The sequence below is a fragment of the Cygnus olor genome, chromosome 4 (assembly GCF_009769625.2).
Source record: "Cygnus olor isolate bCygOlo1 chromosome 4, bCygOlo1.pri.v2, whole genome shotgun sequence".
NCBI classification, from domain to species: domain Eukaryota; kingdom Metazoa; phylum Chordata; class Aves; order Anseriformes; family Anatidae; genus Cygnus; species Cygnus olor.
In genome coordinates this window covers 52,370,128-52,388,824 of record NC_049172.1, presented here as the reverse complement: position 1 = coordinate 52,388,824, position 18,697 = coordinate 52,370,128, and the positions used below count along the sequence as shown (strand labels likewise).

The window sequence follows — 18,697 nt, the reverse complement described above, 5'->3', positions numbered from 1 at the left end:
AGCACTGGGTATATTGTGCTTCTCACGTCAAGACCAGGAAAGAAACAAAATGGAGAAATTAACTGGGGCTTTACCAAAGATCTGTACAGGGGATCTGTACAAGGATGTGTCATGTTTCCACCCCCATTATATTAGTTCTAATGAGTTTGCAATGCTATCTACTGTCCCCTACAAGTAAATATGTATACTTGTAAATTCCATTGTGTTTAATCTGCAAAGTAGATCAAATTAAATGCAGGATGGCAGCAATGACTGTTTTCCCACATGAAAATTTCAGAGGAATGAAATCTTAGTCAGAGGTCTCTTTTATTAATGTCTGTTTTCCATTCATTTTATTGAAGGAGTAGAATATCTGTATTTGAAACAGTATGTGCCACACTGACCCCTTAGGCAGAGAAAAGCAGGTCTCAGAAAATTCAAGATAAAGTTCTAAAAAATTTAGTTTGTATATATAATTTACCTACATAACTATTCAGGTCTTTCAGTCATTAATATTCAAGCAAAAGAACAGGTATGCAACCAAACTCTCTCTAAAGTTTGTTAGAACCCAGAATTATGATGCTCATTTAAATTAGCCTACAGTTGGCTTCAGTGTCTTCTTTTAAAATAATTTATGCAGCTTTAAATCATGGGGAATTTGGTATTAGTAACAATAGCTTTTTGCATTAAAATTAAATATTCTAAAAGTTCTTTGTTACTTTGAAGCTAAGTCGTTTCATAATACTTTAGGAATGGCTGTGGACTAGCATTCTCTTGCTTCTGAATATGAACTCACCCCCTATGCTGTACCTAGTCTTTTTGTCAGTACTGATGTTTCTGTGTGAGATGGCTCTTTCTTCAAAGATGAATCATCTGTAATGTCTGTGTTTTGTTCTTTATATCACAGAGCACTCAGAGAGCTTGCTTTCTTTCAAGCTACTCACTGAAAACTTTGCCCTCGAGTTCCCCACTCTGACAAAATTTGTAGCAAACTCACTGGGGACATTTTCTAATCAGATATGAGTTAAGAAGTGTTAGCTGGGACATGTCTGTGTTCTTCTCCCACCATGATTCCAGACACTGCTCCATGTTATTTTTCTACAAGATCCTGTTTCCTTAGAGATAAAGTTTGAAGTCCAGTGAAAATGAGTGTTTGTTTGCATATCTTTTAAGTCATATTATGATACAATTTTATGTGCTACATGGTGAGCACACAGAAGAGCAAAACACGTAAGTTTTCTTTGGGGCTGATTGGAAATGGCCTGATCCTGATGTGAAATAAGATCATACTCTGTCTAGCTACAAATGGAGAATCCTATGTTAGGATAACATTGTAGGGTAATTTCTAGTTTTCTGTAGGTATTTTCCATACAGTTAATTGTGCAGTAATACCGCTTAGAGAGCAACAAGAGTTCTGCATTCAAAAATATATTAAGATATAAATATGTCTCTGTAAAAAGATAGAACTCAAAATCCCTTGACCTGGGCACTTTCCTAAGTTCACTTGATTATGTGAGACCATCTGCAGTTACATGTTTTGCTTCCCTTGGGTAAGCAACAGCAGATGTATAACAACAGCAAAGATATATATGGAATCTCATCCTTAACAAGAGCCTGTTTCTGCCCCTTTGTTGATTCAGCAGTAGGTGACCACATCATACAATTCTCAGAATCAGTGTCAAAGCAGGTGTTTGTCATCTCAAAGTATGTTCATGACCTCCTGACAGTCCTAAATCCTGAGTGGTGATAAATTTTTGAATGCAAACATTTATGATTTATTTTTTAATAGATCACTCATTAACTAAAATGTGCATGCAAGAAGCCACGTACTGTGTATGTGTCAGTGTCCTGTGACTCTGAAAGTAGTTTTTTGTTGGAGTTTTTCAGCAGTGTCAGTATTAAGATTCTTCAGACTACATCTGCCCACCGCTATTGTCCTATTATATAGAACAGAACAGAACAGAACAGAATAGAATAGAATAGAATAGTTCAGTTGGAAGGGACCTGCAAAGATTAAGTCCAAATGTCCCTTAAAATAAGTCAATTTGCTCAGATATTCTGGGGATAAACAGGGATTCATTAAATGGGCCTTAAGTCACACAGTCAAGATCTTTGATGTTTGGTGTTCAGAAAAACTTCTAGTATACCTGTGATGAAAGCACTCCTATGTATTTGAATATTCCATGGAATACTTGTCTTTTTGAATATTTTTTCCACATTGACTAACTACAGCCTTTCTACAGAATTGGTTTAGAGAGCTCCTTCCCATAACAGTCTCATCCAGAAACCTCACATCTTCTGGCGTTTTGGGGAATGTGAATACTGTGAGGCATACAGGCAGTATTTGTAGAGGAAAAAAATGCAGCTATTTTTATTGTATGACACAATCTTGGACTGAGAATGTATATATACCACCAAATAGATGTACAGACCCAGCAACGTCTTCCTGCAACCACATGCCAAGCACTTCCATCGCCAGCACAGCCACCAAATTCCAATTTCAGGCATTTCTTAAGAAGAATTAGGTCCCAAGTATTAGACTGTCCAATGACTGTCCCTGGACATGAGCTGCTGTGGCATGGTGACAGTAGGAGGTGTCTCCCTTCCCCCTGGGAGGAGCCTGGGGGGCCCAGCAGGAGCATCCATGTGCAGCTGGGGATGGCACAGCTGTGGAGATGGTGTGGGGCAGAGAAACGTGTCTGGGGTAGCATCTCTGCTCCATGGTAGGACATGTTAGGGATGAAGATGCAGGAAGACATCAGCCCAGTTTATGGGAACGGGGTTTCCATGACAACCCCTCCAGTCTTTTCTTTCTAGGGGCAATACCACAAGGAGAACATTCCCATAGCAACCATCCCCTGGAGCAGGCAGGCTGCTGGGGCTCCCCTGTGTCCAGCCTGTCCCACCAACATGTCCAGCCTGGCCCACCACCATGTCCAGCCTGGCCCATGCAGCAGGCAAATCCACCTCACTTGGGACCTGGGGGCTGGCCTCGGCTCATTCGTACAGGCTGACGCTACAGTGCTCAGGTAGTCAGAAATATTTTATCCATGAGAAATGATCACAGTTCAAAACCCTGATTAAAGGAAAAGACCAGGAGCTCCTGGTCTCCCTGTTCATCCACCTTCTCAGCATGAGTGAAATTATCTTCATTGAAACATTAAATCTGACCACAATGGCAGCTCCGGAGCTGGGGAAGTGACTTTCTGATTGCAACAGGGGCATAAGCTCTTTCTCTGCATATATAAAGTAATTATTTTCTTCAGCACATGACTGTAGTGTTTGTTTTCTAATACTTAACAAGTGAGTAGGTTTGAATGCATCCTATATTTTCCCATACAAAGCAGAACAGAAATGATACTTATTTCCTTGAAATAAATGTGATTCTCTTCATAATTGCTTTGTGTGTGTATATGTGAGTGTGTGTCTGAACAGGCTGTCCCTGTGATGGCTTCCAGATGATGCGGAGCAAAAATCCTTGGATTACTCGGTATATTGCTAAGTAGTGCAATGTTCATTTCATGCGAGACACTGTTGTGCACTGTGCACAGCAATGAAGCTCAGCCAGAGCTTTCACACAGGTCTCCCCTCATTCCCAGTTTCAGCACAGATCCTTTCCTCTAATCCCACACTTACACACTCCACTGGCCTTCCAGTATGCTCTGAAAGGTCACTTCCTGCTAAATTAGCTACAGATCTTACCCAGGCAGGGCCTGCTGACGTCTGTTATGGAAGGGCAGGCCTGGTTAACAGACCTGATTAATGCCTTTCTGAACATTGCATCAGAATGGATATGGGTGAAGAGACAGACATAATGTGTTTGGTCTTTATGATATTTTCCAGTACAGTATCACAGGTAAAGCTAACATTTAATGTTACAAAGTGCAAGTCAATATTCAGCCAGATAAAGGATTAGCTTATTAATATTTAAAGAGAGAGATGGGAAAGAAGAATCAGGTAGAGTGAAGAATCAGGTAGAGTTTGTTAAGAGAAGGAAAGCTTCTGGGGTGGTTAGACTCATTGCCGTCTCTCTTTGCTTGTTAGTGATCTGGAGAAGTGAACACGCTACAATACATGCAAAGCTCACAAAACCAGAAGGGATGGCTAATGCCAAGACACAGAGAAAATAAAATGAAAAACAGCCACAAAAGTAACAGTGTTCCAAAGAAGGCAGATGCTGCAAAGTACTGATAAAAATGTTTCTGGTGTAACAGTAAAAGCAAAGGCCTTAGGTTGGGTGGCACACTGTATATCACTCTGTCCTCTGAAGTGTATCACTGCAATCCCCAAAACTATGGGCAGAAGAGCGGGGAAGATGTCTGTGGTTTTACTGGAGAAGTCATGAAGTAACATCATTCCCCTCCACGCTTCTTTGGTGGATGGTCAGGGCTGGTTGTGCTCCTGACTCTCTAGCATCATTGCACTCTCTGAACTCAAAAACTTCTGCTAGGACTGGACTAAGTTTGTTAGAGGCCTCCTGAACTTTCCCTTCATATTCTTACCCATAGACACTGTCCTGTGACTCCCAAACAGGCATAATTTGCAGAAGGAATTGACATGCTGGATTCCCAGTACCTGCCAATAGCAATGTCAGGGAAACCTGCTCATAAACTTAAGCCACACTTTTTGCCACCCCAGTGAGTTGTAGGTACCTTCTCTGAGATATAAAGTTCCAGTGTTTGTTCTTAGTGTTCATGAATCTGGAAAACTAAGTATTGATCAGTATAGCACTGAAATCCACCTAAGAATAGGAAAAGTTATAATTACAGAGAGTCAAATGACTACAAAAAAAGTATTTTTTACAGAAAATGCAGTGTTAGCAGGTCATCTGGATCACCGCTGGAATGGTCATACTGTCTGTTCACCTCTTCCTTTGTACCTTCCTAAGTGTTTTTATCTTTAACCACAACACTTGGGACAGTGATTCAATTAATTCAGTTGATTAAGTGATGGCTAAAAATGGTCATTTCCAGAGCTGGTTGCTGAACAGCCACACCGATTCAAAAAGACAGAAGTTCAGGTCTGTCATTTTTTAACAGGAGCCTGGGATTGGTCAGTACTTAGGATATTACTATTGTTATCACATTGTCCTATAAATCAGCTTTCATATTCTCCTATAAATCAGCTATAAAGCACTGAACTCAGACAAGTCTATTATTAGTATGTTCATGATATTTTAGTATTTGCTGTTACTGGACTTGAAATACATATTTGACTTAGACAATATGTAAACAGACTTTATCTAAACTTCTAAAAGTTATATACAAGCTTGGAGTTTGAAAAGACTTATCTGTCTCTTCTTAAAAAAATATAGGTAAGAATGTCTTGATTTTTCAATGTACTCAACATTGGAAAGCTAAGCAACAAAACCATGGTTATATTTATCACCTCTTCAAGATTGAATCAATAACTGAAGAAAAAAACACTGAGCTTTTGTTCTAGCAGTCTGATCATCATGCCCTGGATGTCTGTCCAACATGCCAGAACACTGTATGGCCTCAAAATTACTCTTGTTCTGATATGTTTTGATCCCAACAAAGGATCCATAAAAGAAGTCTGTGTTCTTGAGACACTCAGGTGTCTCAAGCGGAGGCAAACCCCACAGACAGTTCAGACAATTAAACCTTCCTGCTCAGTGTAAATATATGGTTCTGCTTCAGATAAGCATGTACTTTGCTTCTGGAATCACACCTACATTTGCAGATAAGTGCAAAATGTTACAAAACTGAACTGGCATTTCCCTACTGGTTGTACTATTTTTATTCATTTAGCACAGGTAGACAGGATCACAAAATGCAAGGCAACTGAGAGCCAGCCTTTGTGCATTTTGCAGCAGGTCAGGCATCAGTGATGTGAGTGGTGCAGTTTTGAACCTCGACAGGCTTATCTGTGCACTCCAGCCTTCCTTGAAACAGAGGCTGTATTGGCACTTCCTAGCATGGGCCTGTGAACGCCCTTGACACTTGAGTCTCATGTACAGCCAGACTCTGGCAGGAGCAGGATGGGAGCAGCAGTGGGGAGATCATTTTGCACTTTGTTTGCACCTTCTCTCTTCTGCTGATAGAAAGCAACTTCTAAGAACTAACTGCTACTGAACAGAGATGTCTCAAACTCACCTCAGCTGGAGTCTAAGTGCCTGTGGTCCAAGAGTGAGCAGCCTATAGGAAAAAGCAGAGTTGTTGCCCTGGGCTGTGAGGGACAACACAATTACATTTTTCGCTCTGTGAAGTCTACACCATGTGGCTACTTTCCCAAGCAGAGTGATTTATTAATAAGCCTCACCCCCAGGCTTTATCCTCTGCATAACAAAGTGCAGAGCAAAGAAGATATGCTTATACTGCAGTGAATACTTATATATGGAATACATATATGCAGTATTAGAATGAACCAAGACTTAAGGTATAGATTCAAAAAAAGGCTTCTGAATAAGGACTTACAACTAAATTGATTTCCCAAACTCCTCTTTTTTTGCCACCTTGTCTCAAAGGCAAAAAAAAAAAACAGCTTTTATTAATGAAATTTTTACTAATGATCTGCCTTGGCCACGTGCCTCATTATCTCGGTATTGACAGGATGTGACAGGTACCTCCTACTCATGTCCTGTGGGAACCACAAAATAGGCATTCCTTTGCCTGTCTCACCTGCAGGGCTTGATGCAGTAGGTGTCCTCTGAGCATGCCTGGTGGATCAGATCCTACACAAAACGTACATAAGCAGATGCTGCTTTGTTACAAAACATGTCTGCAGGAGGTAGTGGTGGGAGTAGTACTTTGAGTTAAGCAGTCATAAGACAGCGTGAATAAGTTGCTGGAGCGTGAGTGGGGGACAGGCTTGCTGACTCTCTACTTGTCATCCCAAATACTATACTTGACTCCCATTTCTCTCTCTCTCTCTCTCTCTCTCCCCAGTCTTACACTTTATAAGGTCATGGCATTACTACAGCAAGAAAGTGTCCTGGAAAAGCTTGGAACCTGTGACTTACTTGTCAGGGACAGGAGGTAGAGAGCAGACTGAATCCAGGCAAACAAGACCTGAGAGACTGCACGTAACCATGTTCTGCCACTCTCTGCCCCCCTTTAAATCTGAAAACAAACAAACAAACAAAACAAAACAAAACCAAAAGCATTTGCTTTCTTTTTGAAAGAAAGAACTAATGTGCTTGTTCTCAGGCAATGAACACAAATGCCAAATGGAAAAAAGTGCCTTCTGGTTGTACTAAGCAGTATTCCTAAAAATGTTGCCCTCAGGAAATTCTCTGAGCTGAAAAGAATCATAAACTTAGAGAGTATTAGGAAGAAATGCCATATATGCTTTCCATCCTCTCTTAATTATCTGTCTGGTAGATGACCTGGAATACTAGATGAACACTGGTGCTGAGCCCAGTTGCAGCTCTGGTATTCTTACATAATGTCACTGCAGAGCTGCTCAGGAAGGTGCTCAGCCTTTGAATGAATGTGGAAAATGCCTCTTCCTTTAAGCTGACCTTATTTTTGACTGAAAAAGAGTAATGTTAAGTAAACTGCTTACCAAAAAATTCTTAGGACATTAGTGCTGAAGTTCTTTCTACTTATTCTAACAGTATGAAATTTGTTTTTCTGAGAGTTGGCCTCTTACAACAGAGATAAAATGATGAACTGGTTAGTATTAAATGTTAATTAGCAGCAATAACTCTTTTTTTTTTTTTTTTTTGTCTATGAAGCTAAAATCAGTAACTCAGGAGGACAATTAGGAAAAAATTACTTTTAAACTATTCTTAAAACTAGGACCATCAAGAAGAGTTTAGGTTATTCTCTCTTCTTTGATATGGTACAACATGCTGCCTGCTAGCTCATTTGCTGTGTCCTCTTGCCCATAAATGTCTTCATCCTTTGACACAGGACAAATGAAGTCTGTGGAACACTTAAAGCTGAAAGTTGAAATACAGTTTTCTACAAATACGAACCATCCTATATGCTTAGTTACTAGCATCAGTCTTGTTTATTTACTTCTAATGGTTATGTGCGAATAAACCACCTTGCAACCAGATATTTAAGGGTCCTCATTGTACCTGATTGTCTTAGGTGAGGTGTATTTTAGTTACATTTACAAACATGGAAGCAAATATTTTAGGGCTACTAGGATGATTAAAGGACTGGAGCACCTGTCGTACGAGGACAGGATGAGAGAACTGGGCCTGTTTAGCCTGGAAAAGAGAAGACTGAGGGGAGACCTCATCAATCTGCATAAATATATGAGGGGAGGGTGTCAAGCCTGTCTTTTTTCAGTTGTGCCCAGAGACAGGACAAGAGGCAATGGGCACAAACTGAAGCACAGGAGGTTCCAGCTGAGTATGAGAGGGCACTTCTTTACTGTGAGGGTGAGAGAGCACTGAGACAGGCTGCCCAGAGAGGTTGTGGAGTCTCCTTCTCTGGAGATATTCAAAACCCGCCTGGATTCCATCCTGTGCAATGTGCTCTAGGTGATCTTGCTAGGCAGGGGGCTTGGACTAGATGACCTTTAGAGGTCACTTCCAACCTCCATTTTGTGATTCTGTGATTTTGCTAGAGTGGGCCAATTTGTCACTAGTTTGCACAGCAGTACAGTTGTGCAATTGTAAAAATATGCTAATAATGAGGATAGAGCTCATTTCTTTCAAAAAATGTTAGCTTCAAATAGTTAGAAATTTTCTTCACCTTAGTGGTATGGTTCTGCAGGTGTGTACTGATGTTTTTCATTTCATGCCATAAAAGGCATTAACAAAAATTCTTATTAACAAGTTAATTACATTACGATTCCATGTAATTTACAGATCTCAGAACTACTTCAGATCTGAACTAGGATTTAGAAACCCTTTGAAACACCAGTATTTGCAAAGACTAGCTAGTCAACTTTAAATGTACACATGCTTTATTGGTACTCTGTTACAGTGACCCAAGTAAAGTGTATTTTAGTAGTTGACCAAAAACACATTTCAGACATCACCTGCTGCCAATTTAATTGTCATGTACGTGTCATCTCCTTTCTTAAGAGAGAAGAAGTGAAACCATCTTTTTTTGCAGATAATGCTTGCTAGACTGTTCTGGTCTGTCAGCAGCCTGCTCTGACATTTGTCTAGTACTGTTGACAGTTTATTACACACTACACCAACACAAGGTTCATGATTAACAGTTTGAAAGAAAGAAGTGGTTAAAGAGATACTTCTTTTTCTGGCTGGAGCTTTAGCCCGTGACTGTAATGTTCAGCAGTGCCATAAGTTGGTAGCTAAAGCACAATAAAATATGCTTAAGAATGTAATTTGCAGCCAGAGAGAAAAAGGTTTGACTTTCATGCATGAAAACCCTCTTCATTGCTGCAACATCCAGTGCTAGATATTACAAAGCATGAAAGTCAAATCTTGCTAAAATTTTCTACACCTTATAAGGTAAATAGTAATTAGGACAACATCCCCAGCCTGTTGATTTTGAAAAGGAGTAGGAAAAATATAGCTTCCCAACCAAAGAGGCAGTCCTGTGCTTTTGCTTGGAACAGTTAGTCATATTGTAGAGAGTTGGCCACAGTACAAGTCTTTACAACCTCCATCATACAAAGCAACAGAAATGGTCACAGACGAGCAACTGGAGTCAGTGAGGTATAGACTTATTTCACACATGACAAGAAAGATGACAGAAAAGCCATCTATATTGCTAGTATGAATTGTGGAAAATATTTTAACAACCTTAGCACAATTTTGCTTTGGAACTATATCTAGAGACACCATCCATCAATAATGTCAGAGAAGTATGTCTTCTATACCACAGAAATGCCACATGAAAACTTACTCTTCCTCCCCTCATCAGAAAGAAATATGGGAAAGCTTACTGGCCAATAACTGCACAAGTTTATAACAAAATGCAGTGTTATCTTCTGCACTGACAAATCAGACAATGCTGGTGCAAAGGCAAAAAAAATGTTTCTTTGGGATTGACCCTGGTAAGCTTTTTGGAATGCCACTGATTGCTAATATTTTAATGAATTTTAACAGTTGTGCAATATTATTTAATAAAAATGTATTTCCCCGTGCAACTTGTGCATGTACATCAGAAAGTGGACAGTTTCTAAACATGCATACACAATTGCAGATTTTAAAAGAAAATGTGTTCTTTTCCTGCCCAGCTGCTCACATCCTGCTCTTGGTGTAGTGCACCTAAATTCAGAGGACTCACCCTTCCCACACAGGCATCTGTGAAGCATTTCATTGGTATTCAAGTGCAGAATGCCACAAGAGACAGGAAACATTCTTCCCTGATTAAAGAAGGGAACAATGTCTGATTTAACCATTATTGCTAGAGTTCGTTCCACCTATTGCAGATCTTAATTTGCATCTTGAGAACTTCCTTTTCCAGATGTTGGCTGATGTTTTCAATCAGATTTCCAAATGTGTAATGGAGAAGTCAGTTGTTCGTCTAAATCCCACCATTGTCCAACAATATAACCATCTACTCAGTCCCTCCATGTCCAAGCTTAAGCTCTCATGAAGATTTAAAAGAGATGGCAGCTCCTAAATTACCTGTTCAGAAAATAGATTCTGTTCATTTAAATGTCTGTGAAATTTTGCTATGTTGGCTAAGATTTTTGCAACTGCCAGGTGGTCAGGCCTTTTGAAAATCTACTTGGTGCATGATGTTCTCATGGATCTTCATGTAAGAGACTGCAGAGTGGAAGGGCACTTTTACAGCTCAGGATTTGCATCTGGATACAAGTGACTATTTTTTTTTTCTTTTGCCACCAACTGGGAGCAGCCTTGAAAGAAGCAGTTCCTTCCAACAGGTAGTTTTATCTCAGCTGCTCTTGCAGCTCTCTATTAAAGTCGCAACAGATAAGGGCAAGAATTGACAAAGAAGAAAAGATGTCAAGTGAACTTTCTGACCATTCTTTCATCCTGTATCAATTATCATATTAGTAGAAAATTATGCAAAAAGCAGAAATGTAATCAGTACGGAGTTTCAACATTGCTTGAAGATGTGATACGATGTTAGAATAAATGTTGTTACCTTATTTATTATTTTTTTTTTTTTAGGGGATTAAATAATATCTATGCAAAGGAGACAGGGAAATGTTGCTCCAAAAGAAAAGCAGATAGCTAACTTAAATCACCCCAGCATCTCCATTTCTATTCATATTCTTTGACCACAACACATTTAACTACATGACATGATATAGATTATATCCCTATTATAAGTACATTATTATAGGAAAATACAATTGTAAGAATAAAAATGTATGTTTTATTTTAAAACTATACATCTCTGGACCAAATCCTGATTTTGACTAGAGCATAAAGCTGCTTAAACTGTCCCTGCTAAAAAATTGTTACCAACTACAGATGTGATATATACAGAACACCTACATTGGCAGCTATTTTGCCTAACAGGTTGGGGTATTCATTTGAAGCATACAACCTGTTACATTCTGATTTTCAGACATTTTATCTATTTAGTTAAAAAAAAAAAAGACAAAAAAAAGCCTACAACTTATTTTTTTTTTGTCCAACAAGAAACCTATAACTGTGCTGCACTGAGATATAATCTACTTTTCTCACACAGAAATGGTGGATGAGTCATCTGTACCTTTTCACATCAAAGCTAGGAATAACAGTAAGGGTTATTCCAGGGCAGAGCTAGTATATTTATGCTGTCTAGGAGTTGCATCCTCTTTGTCTGCATAAAAATCTCCATCTCTGCCTTTGGTTTTGGAATCCATTCAATAAGAAAAGGAATGAAGCACCTTATGTGTGCAATGCATATGGCTCTTTAATTTAAAGAAACAAAGATTGAGTGTATAATGAGTAATTAACTACTCAGAGTTTGAAGATGAAAGTACCAAAGTTCTAGATATTATTAAGTAATGAAGATATAGCTGAGAGCATAGTTCCAATTATGTTAGGTAATTTAGCAGGGAAACACGATCCTTTATCTCTCAGTGCTAATACAGAACTAAGTAGTGCTATAACTTGAAGAGATTCCTGTTCATCACTTCCGTATTGAGTGATAAGGCTCTCTGTTGTTATGGAGCAAGGACCGAGTCAGCACTTCATCAGCATTTTGTCAAGCTAAGCATTGCTCAGCTTTGCTCTTTGTCTCATTCAGAGACTTGTGGAACATTCGTTAGCGGAGGCAAAGTGCTTCATGGTCCTAGGGGAGAGAATGCTCACTGTGCACCTGAAGAATTATTTGCATAATCTTTAACTGTGAAGCACAAATGACAACTTCAACTCATAACAGAATAGCCTGTTTTTATCTCAGCCCAGATGAGTAACATCTTCAGGTAGTATTTAAATTGGATAGAACAGTGGGAAAGAAAAAGGGAATCATTTTCCACGTAAGTGGCAGAAGTTTGGAAATGAAAGCTATGTATGCCGGGAGGGTGCTGGTTTCCCAGTTTTGCTCAACACTTCTTGTGAATTTCAAGATGCCAGTGCAATGGCCAGTTGCCATTCACAGGAATACAGTAAAAAATTAAATAACTTTTGACAGAAAGCTTGTTATCTGCCAAGCATAAAAACTCCAGGGTATATCCCAAATCAAAGTAATATTCATTCAATTTTTTCCTCTGATTTTCATAGAATAATTTAGGTTGGAAAAGACCCATAAGATCATCAAGTCCAGCCATTTTATTGCATAGGAAGGTAAATTGTGAAGAATGGATTACAATTTAGAATCTTCTCTACTGCTGCTACTTGCAGTTCAAAAGTGGCACCTTAATCCATTTATGCTATTGCATTCTTTAGCTGTTCTGAGTGAGCAGTAGTTCTGCTGTGTAAGACAGACTGACCCCAGAGTGTAATTGATCATAATTAAAGGTAAATTTTCAGCTGACTTAAATATAACTGATAAGAGCTTTCCTTGATATTGGTTTGTACTTATACAGTATCTTTAACACTAGAAAAATTAACTGTTTCAGCACTTGTGCAAATAAAAAAGTCATGGACTATTGCTGTTTCCTGATTTTTTCTGATATACTCAAGGCAAGTCTTAGGAAAACAGAACCATTCACCACACAAAGCATAGCTTGGCCAAGAAGACAGAGGCATGTAATATCATGAGCAGGATCCCACCTGCTAAACAGTTTGTTCTGCAGTCAGCAGTGTGATGAATTATATTTGTAAGAAGCTCAACAGGCTAGAGTTCATTTTCATAGAGCAGTAATGCCTTTTAATTAAACAAACTGTAACTGGTATTTGGGAACTGCTGGAAGAATCACTATGTGAGCAAACTGCACCTGGCTGTGTTTAAATGTAAAATGATTGTCAGAGATCCATGTATGCATTATTACACTATTATTAGCATCTATCAATCTCTCCAGCAGTGTAAGGTTACAAAGGGAATATTTTAGAAAGGATGAGTGAGGGACTGGTGAAAGACAGGAGAAAACAGAAAGAGTGATTATTTCTTCAAACAGAAATCAACCTGCCAAAATAGGAAGGGGTAGCAACCTTTTCTTTTAAAATTCATCTGTCTACCAGAGAACAATAAACAGGGTTTTCCAAAGCTGTTGCCAAAAAGAAATGGGCTGGAGTAGGCACAGTCATTTTCATGACAGCAATTTGCTGCTGATCAACACAACCCTGAAGTATGAAATGTTCCACCGGGGGAAGCAGCAGTGATTACAGACAGATGGGACCAGCATGCTCAAACCAGGACTCACTCAGAGCCATGCTGTTTGCTGACTTTTTCACATGATCTATGCTCTCAAGCAGCTTAATCTTTATCTGCCCACCCTCAGAAAGCCTTGCTCTGCTTCACTTCTGGCTAAGGCCATCCTTACTTATAGGATATTCTCAGATAGGACACAAGCTGTACAATGATCCTACATGGACAGACAACTCAATATTCAAATATCTTGAACAGTGTGATAAACATAAACAAGGATAAAAACTGTTTTATTACTGAAGAGAGGATTTGGGACCTAAATCTAAGCATGCTGTTTAAGACAGTTATTTTGTTTTGTTTTGTTTTGTTTTGTTAGTAATTCAGGGTGACATCATGGGAAGTGTAAATAAACCTTAGAATTACCACCAGCATTTGAATAATTAGCAGAACAAGATGCTTCTACTCATGACAGGTAATCATATTTGAAAAATCGTACTCATATTATTAGAAAACAAGGCCCAAAGGAACCTTACAATGTGAACTGAGAGTAATATAACAGGCAAGAAAAATATTTAGCAATTTTAAATATTTTATGAACACAGCCAAGTACAAGCAACTCTAGATAAGTTTAACATTTCTGTTTGGGCAAGTGGTGAAACACTAAAGACTAGTCACCACTCTTTCAAGTTGACCTATATGCTCTCTTTTATTTCCAGCCCATCTTGTTTTGACTAGAACCAGAAAATAAAAGGCTCAGAAAAAATAAGCACATAAATTCAGAGTGTTTTTTAAACTTGAGAAAAAGTTCAATTTTATTGAAATTCCATTCTCATTTTAATCTGTATCTCCCTGTTCCCAGTGATAAGGAGATAAAGGTGAGATAAACAGAGAACAAATGCTGAATAATAATTCTTTTCCATACTTGTAGGTATAACTTTTAATACGAAGTAGTATCCCATAAACGTTAAGAAATAGGAAGTTAAATGGTATAATCTAGGTCAAATCTTCTAAGAATAAAGACTAATTCTTAGATATCCGGGACTTGTAAATTGTTTAGAATTGCATAATTAATATTAACATTCTTTTCATGACCCATCTGTGTGATCCATTGTTTCAGTTCTCTGGTCTTCCACACTATTTACAGATGTATCTTTAGGTAGGCAGATGCTATGCAGCTCCAGTCATACATTTTTAATTTACGGATGGCAGCATTTCTCTAAGTGATATGCAGTAGACTTTTTTTTTTTTTTTTCCCCTCTCTTACATTAATTAATTTCTGTTTCCAAGGTGCTTTGGAGAAGTAGCAGTGATCTTCCAATTTGCCTGTTCTCCATTGTCTGTGACAGAAAATTGGTAGGATATGTTGCGAATCACCATTTCTATTTTCATACTTTGACTTCCCAATTTTCCAGATATTTAGAAATGTTTATATTTTTTGCATGTCAAACGAATGTTGCATAAACTTTTATGCTGTTATTCTGCCTGTCTTTGAAGTAATACAGTCATAAACCATCACCAAGATAACTTAATACAGTGAAAGTTCATGCTAAAAGACTTCCAAATGGTCACATGATTCATGCAGCAAAATAATGTTATACAATTTTGTAGGCATTACGGCTGTATACAGGCATGTCACAACACAAGCTATGTCTTCCAGGAATAATGTTCTTCTTGCAGAAACAGGAGGTTTACAACTTCAAAATACCTATATTTTAGCCTCCTCTATGGTGAATTTTCTTCCTAACTTTGTTGTAACTAGAAAAAACTCTAGAATAATTTTCAACTAGGACTTCAGTCTGACAACAAGTGGATTTGAAGTTTTGGAAAATTTTTGCAGCTACTACATCTGAATTTTTCTGATATTTATTTATTTATTTATTTATTTTATTTTAACTCCTCTGCATTTCACTGGCACAGCCTACTTCTTAAGACATGCTATTTAAATTTAAGGAGCAGTTTTAATTATTTCTTTTATGCAATAACAACAATGCAAGATATATATGTATATGTATATATATGTTATGTATATCCAAGAAGCAAATCAAAGAGCTTATATCTCCTGTAAGACTGTAACAATTTCGTAGAAGTATAGATTTCAATTTCCTGATCCAGCAAATACATCAAAGAGAAGTTTTTTATAATGCCACTCAGATTGTTCATCTGAAAGCCATTTATCAAACATAGCAGATGATCAAATGTTAGTAACATTAGCTCTTCTACCACCGCACCTGAAGAGAACAATTGTTTCCCTGGTTGTATGTAAGGTTACAGTGAACTACAATAAATCTTTCAACACAAAATAGGCACAGAAAGGAACATGGAATATCTCATTGCCAAAGAAAATTCATTGTTAGGACAGGTGTTGATGTCTGCATGATGTGTTCTGTATAGGTTAATGTAGGTATTAAACATGTTCTTGTTAAACATACTCTAAAACATCTATTAGAAGTAAAACATATTTCAGAAATTGTAGCATTTCCCCACTGAAATTTTGTTTTGCTGGAAGAAAAATCTCTTAGAAGTTAGTGCTGCTCATTGTCTCAAAAGATCCACTTTGCAAATACTATATTTGTAAGTAAAATTATACCACCACTGTTCCTCTTGTTTAGGAAATCTTGGTCCTCTGAAATGACTGATCAGGAAAGGCAAGGTAAAGGAAGTTTAAAATAGGTGATTTAACTGAGAGCAGTTTTAAACTTTCTTTACTTTCACCTTCCCAAACAGTTCATTTCAGAGATGACAACATTATAGTTATTGAGTTAACAAATCAAAGAACAAAACTGTACTATACGCTGGCACAGCTATTGAAAGTTGAGAAGCTATCAAGCTCTTAGTGCAGATGAAAATCAACATCAGAAAAAGCAAGTGTACCTTCCATTTGCTTTGAGGCCACTTTGCTCACCCAACAAGCAAACACTGTATTTAGTAAAATAAATACACTGAGAAACTGTCATGGAGCTTCACCCAGGTCAAGTCACTTCATGGATGTGCACTGAAGAAAATGATGGTCCAAGGGTGGCAAAATCATTCTATGAGACTTGTTTCCAATCAAGTGATAAATATTTCTCCTTTTCATAACACATTCAAAACGCATTGCAGTATTATTCAGTTTATAACGTGAATTTCTTTCACTTGGTGCTGAGCATTCTCTTCACCATGTCTCCTCATACTGAGATGAATCTTGGTTATCAGTTTGGACTGGCTAAAAAACTCCAAATGTTTTCATTTGACATCATTAGTCAAACAAATTGATATAAAATAATCGTCCTAGAATAATGCTTTGTGTGGTTTATAATGACTGATATACTCGAAACTAAAGTGATCAGACAACACTTAAACTCTGATTTTAAGTACTACTTAATTCTGGAAACATTTGTCACTAGAGACTCATTTTGTAGGTGAGATCATAATAAGAGTGAAAGGTTTCAGGTATCTTTTTTTTTGTGTAAGAGCCCATAGCACACTTTGTAAATGAAGGGAAAGTGTTTCTACACCTTGCTGAAACTTGGTTTGGATATTACCTGACTACTGACTTAAAATTGCAGTAGAAGTTCTTGGCTATAAATAAACATTATTTTTGTATGGTGATAGTATTGGTTGATAACAATTTTCTGAAATTAAGTTCTGTGGATATTGCTGTATCTTAACAGATAGTGTTGTAACTTAACAGAATTGCATTGTCTGGAATTAAGTGCCAGATGTTTCCACTGTGGATGCAGTGGACTTCCTTTGTACTAGCAGCGGAAGTTTCAAAATTATTAGCAGTCTAACATCAGTACAGGCCAGCTGTAACAAGATTACTTGTGGGACAATTTGTCTAGCTCTAATACTTTATTGTTATTTGTCTTGTGCATCCTTAACACTGTATTTTTCTTGGTGTCTTTATTGTGTTGATGAGTGGAGAAGAAGATGCTAGCAAACTGAACCACAGAGATCTCTGTAACAGCTTATATATATATATATAATTAATTATTGAAAAAGAATGAAGTAAAATCATTTAATAAATGTCCATTAGTTTTTTTTTTTTTTTTTTTTTTTTTTTTACAATGTTTACTACATTAACTGAGAATGATTTTAACTACATTTTAAGGACTGTATGACAGCATTTTTCAAATTAACAATAGCAATTATATTTCATTTATGAGCAACATTTTGGCAATTTCTTAATATCTGTAGCTTTTAGGACTATATTTTGGTCATTATTACTTGCAGTAATAATTTCTTCCATTATTTTTGAAGAATAAATGAAATTGCCTGCTCAAAGATGCTTAGATTTCTTTATATGTCATCAGCTATTAAATAAGTGACTGTGCTGAATATAGAGCATAAGATACTCTGTGGATAAAAGGTACCTTAACATTTCTTTCAAGTCACTGTCTTTCCTTTGGAAAGAAAAAGAAAGATGAGATCTACCAGGCTGATGAGATCTGTAAGGTACAGAAGATAGAAACACTCATCTAGTGTAAACAGCTAAACTATTACCTGTCCTAACCCATCCCATACCCCAGACTACCTAAAAGTAGATGTTACAAGACAATCTAGGTAAAATTTGTCTGTCTTCAGGCCTCTTTCACCAAAACCAAGAATATTTCAAAGCACTGCATGATGTTAGATTATCGTTGGACACTGCTACTGAAGAACCTTTTCCAAACAACTTCTAGTGCCTTGTGTAAACTACTGAGGGCAAAACTATTTTTGGCTTCTTTTGCTTCTTCCCTTTCAATATTTGTGGACATTGAAACTGCAACAATGAAATCCTTCTCTTTTCTTGCAAAACCATTCAACATTTCCAAGCGAGACTTCCCAGAAACTCTCTCCCTTTTCCTCTGGAAGGATTTCTTGGAGATGTCAAGTTGGTAAGCATGAAGAGAGAGAAGTAAAGAGTGAGTGAGCAAAAGAGGAAAAAAAGCATTATGTCGCAGTGTGGTTTCTTCCAGGGAGAATTTCAGGATAGATTAGAATTACTTACAGGAATTAATTTTTGCTTCTGATTTTCAAAAGCCTCATTTATTCCTATCATATGCAAAAAGAAATAAATACACTAATAAGAAAATACTGATAGGAATCCCAAAACATGCTAAATAACATCCAATTAGGCATGGACAGATACT

At 37.6% G+C, this 18,697-nt stretch overlaps 1 protein-coding gene across 1 annotated transcript in view; it reads left to right on the top strand.

Moving 5' to 3' along the window:
• Positions 1-18,697, top strand: part of GRXCR1 (glutaredoxin and cysteine rich domain containing 1) — a 38,575-nt gene that overhangs the window by 702 nt on the left and 19,176 nt on the right. The gene's annotated exons all lie outside the window — the stretch shown is intronic.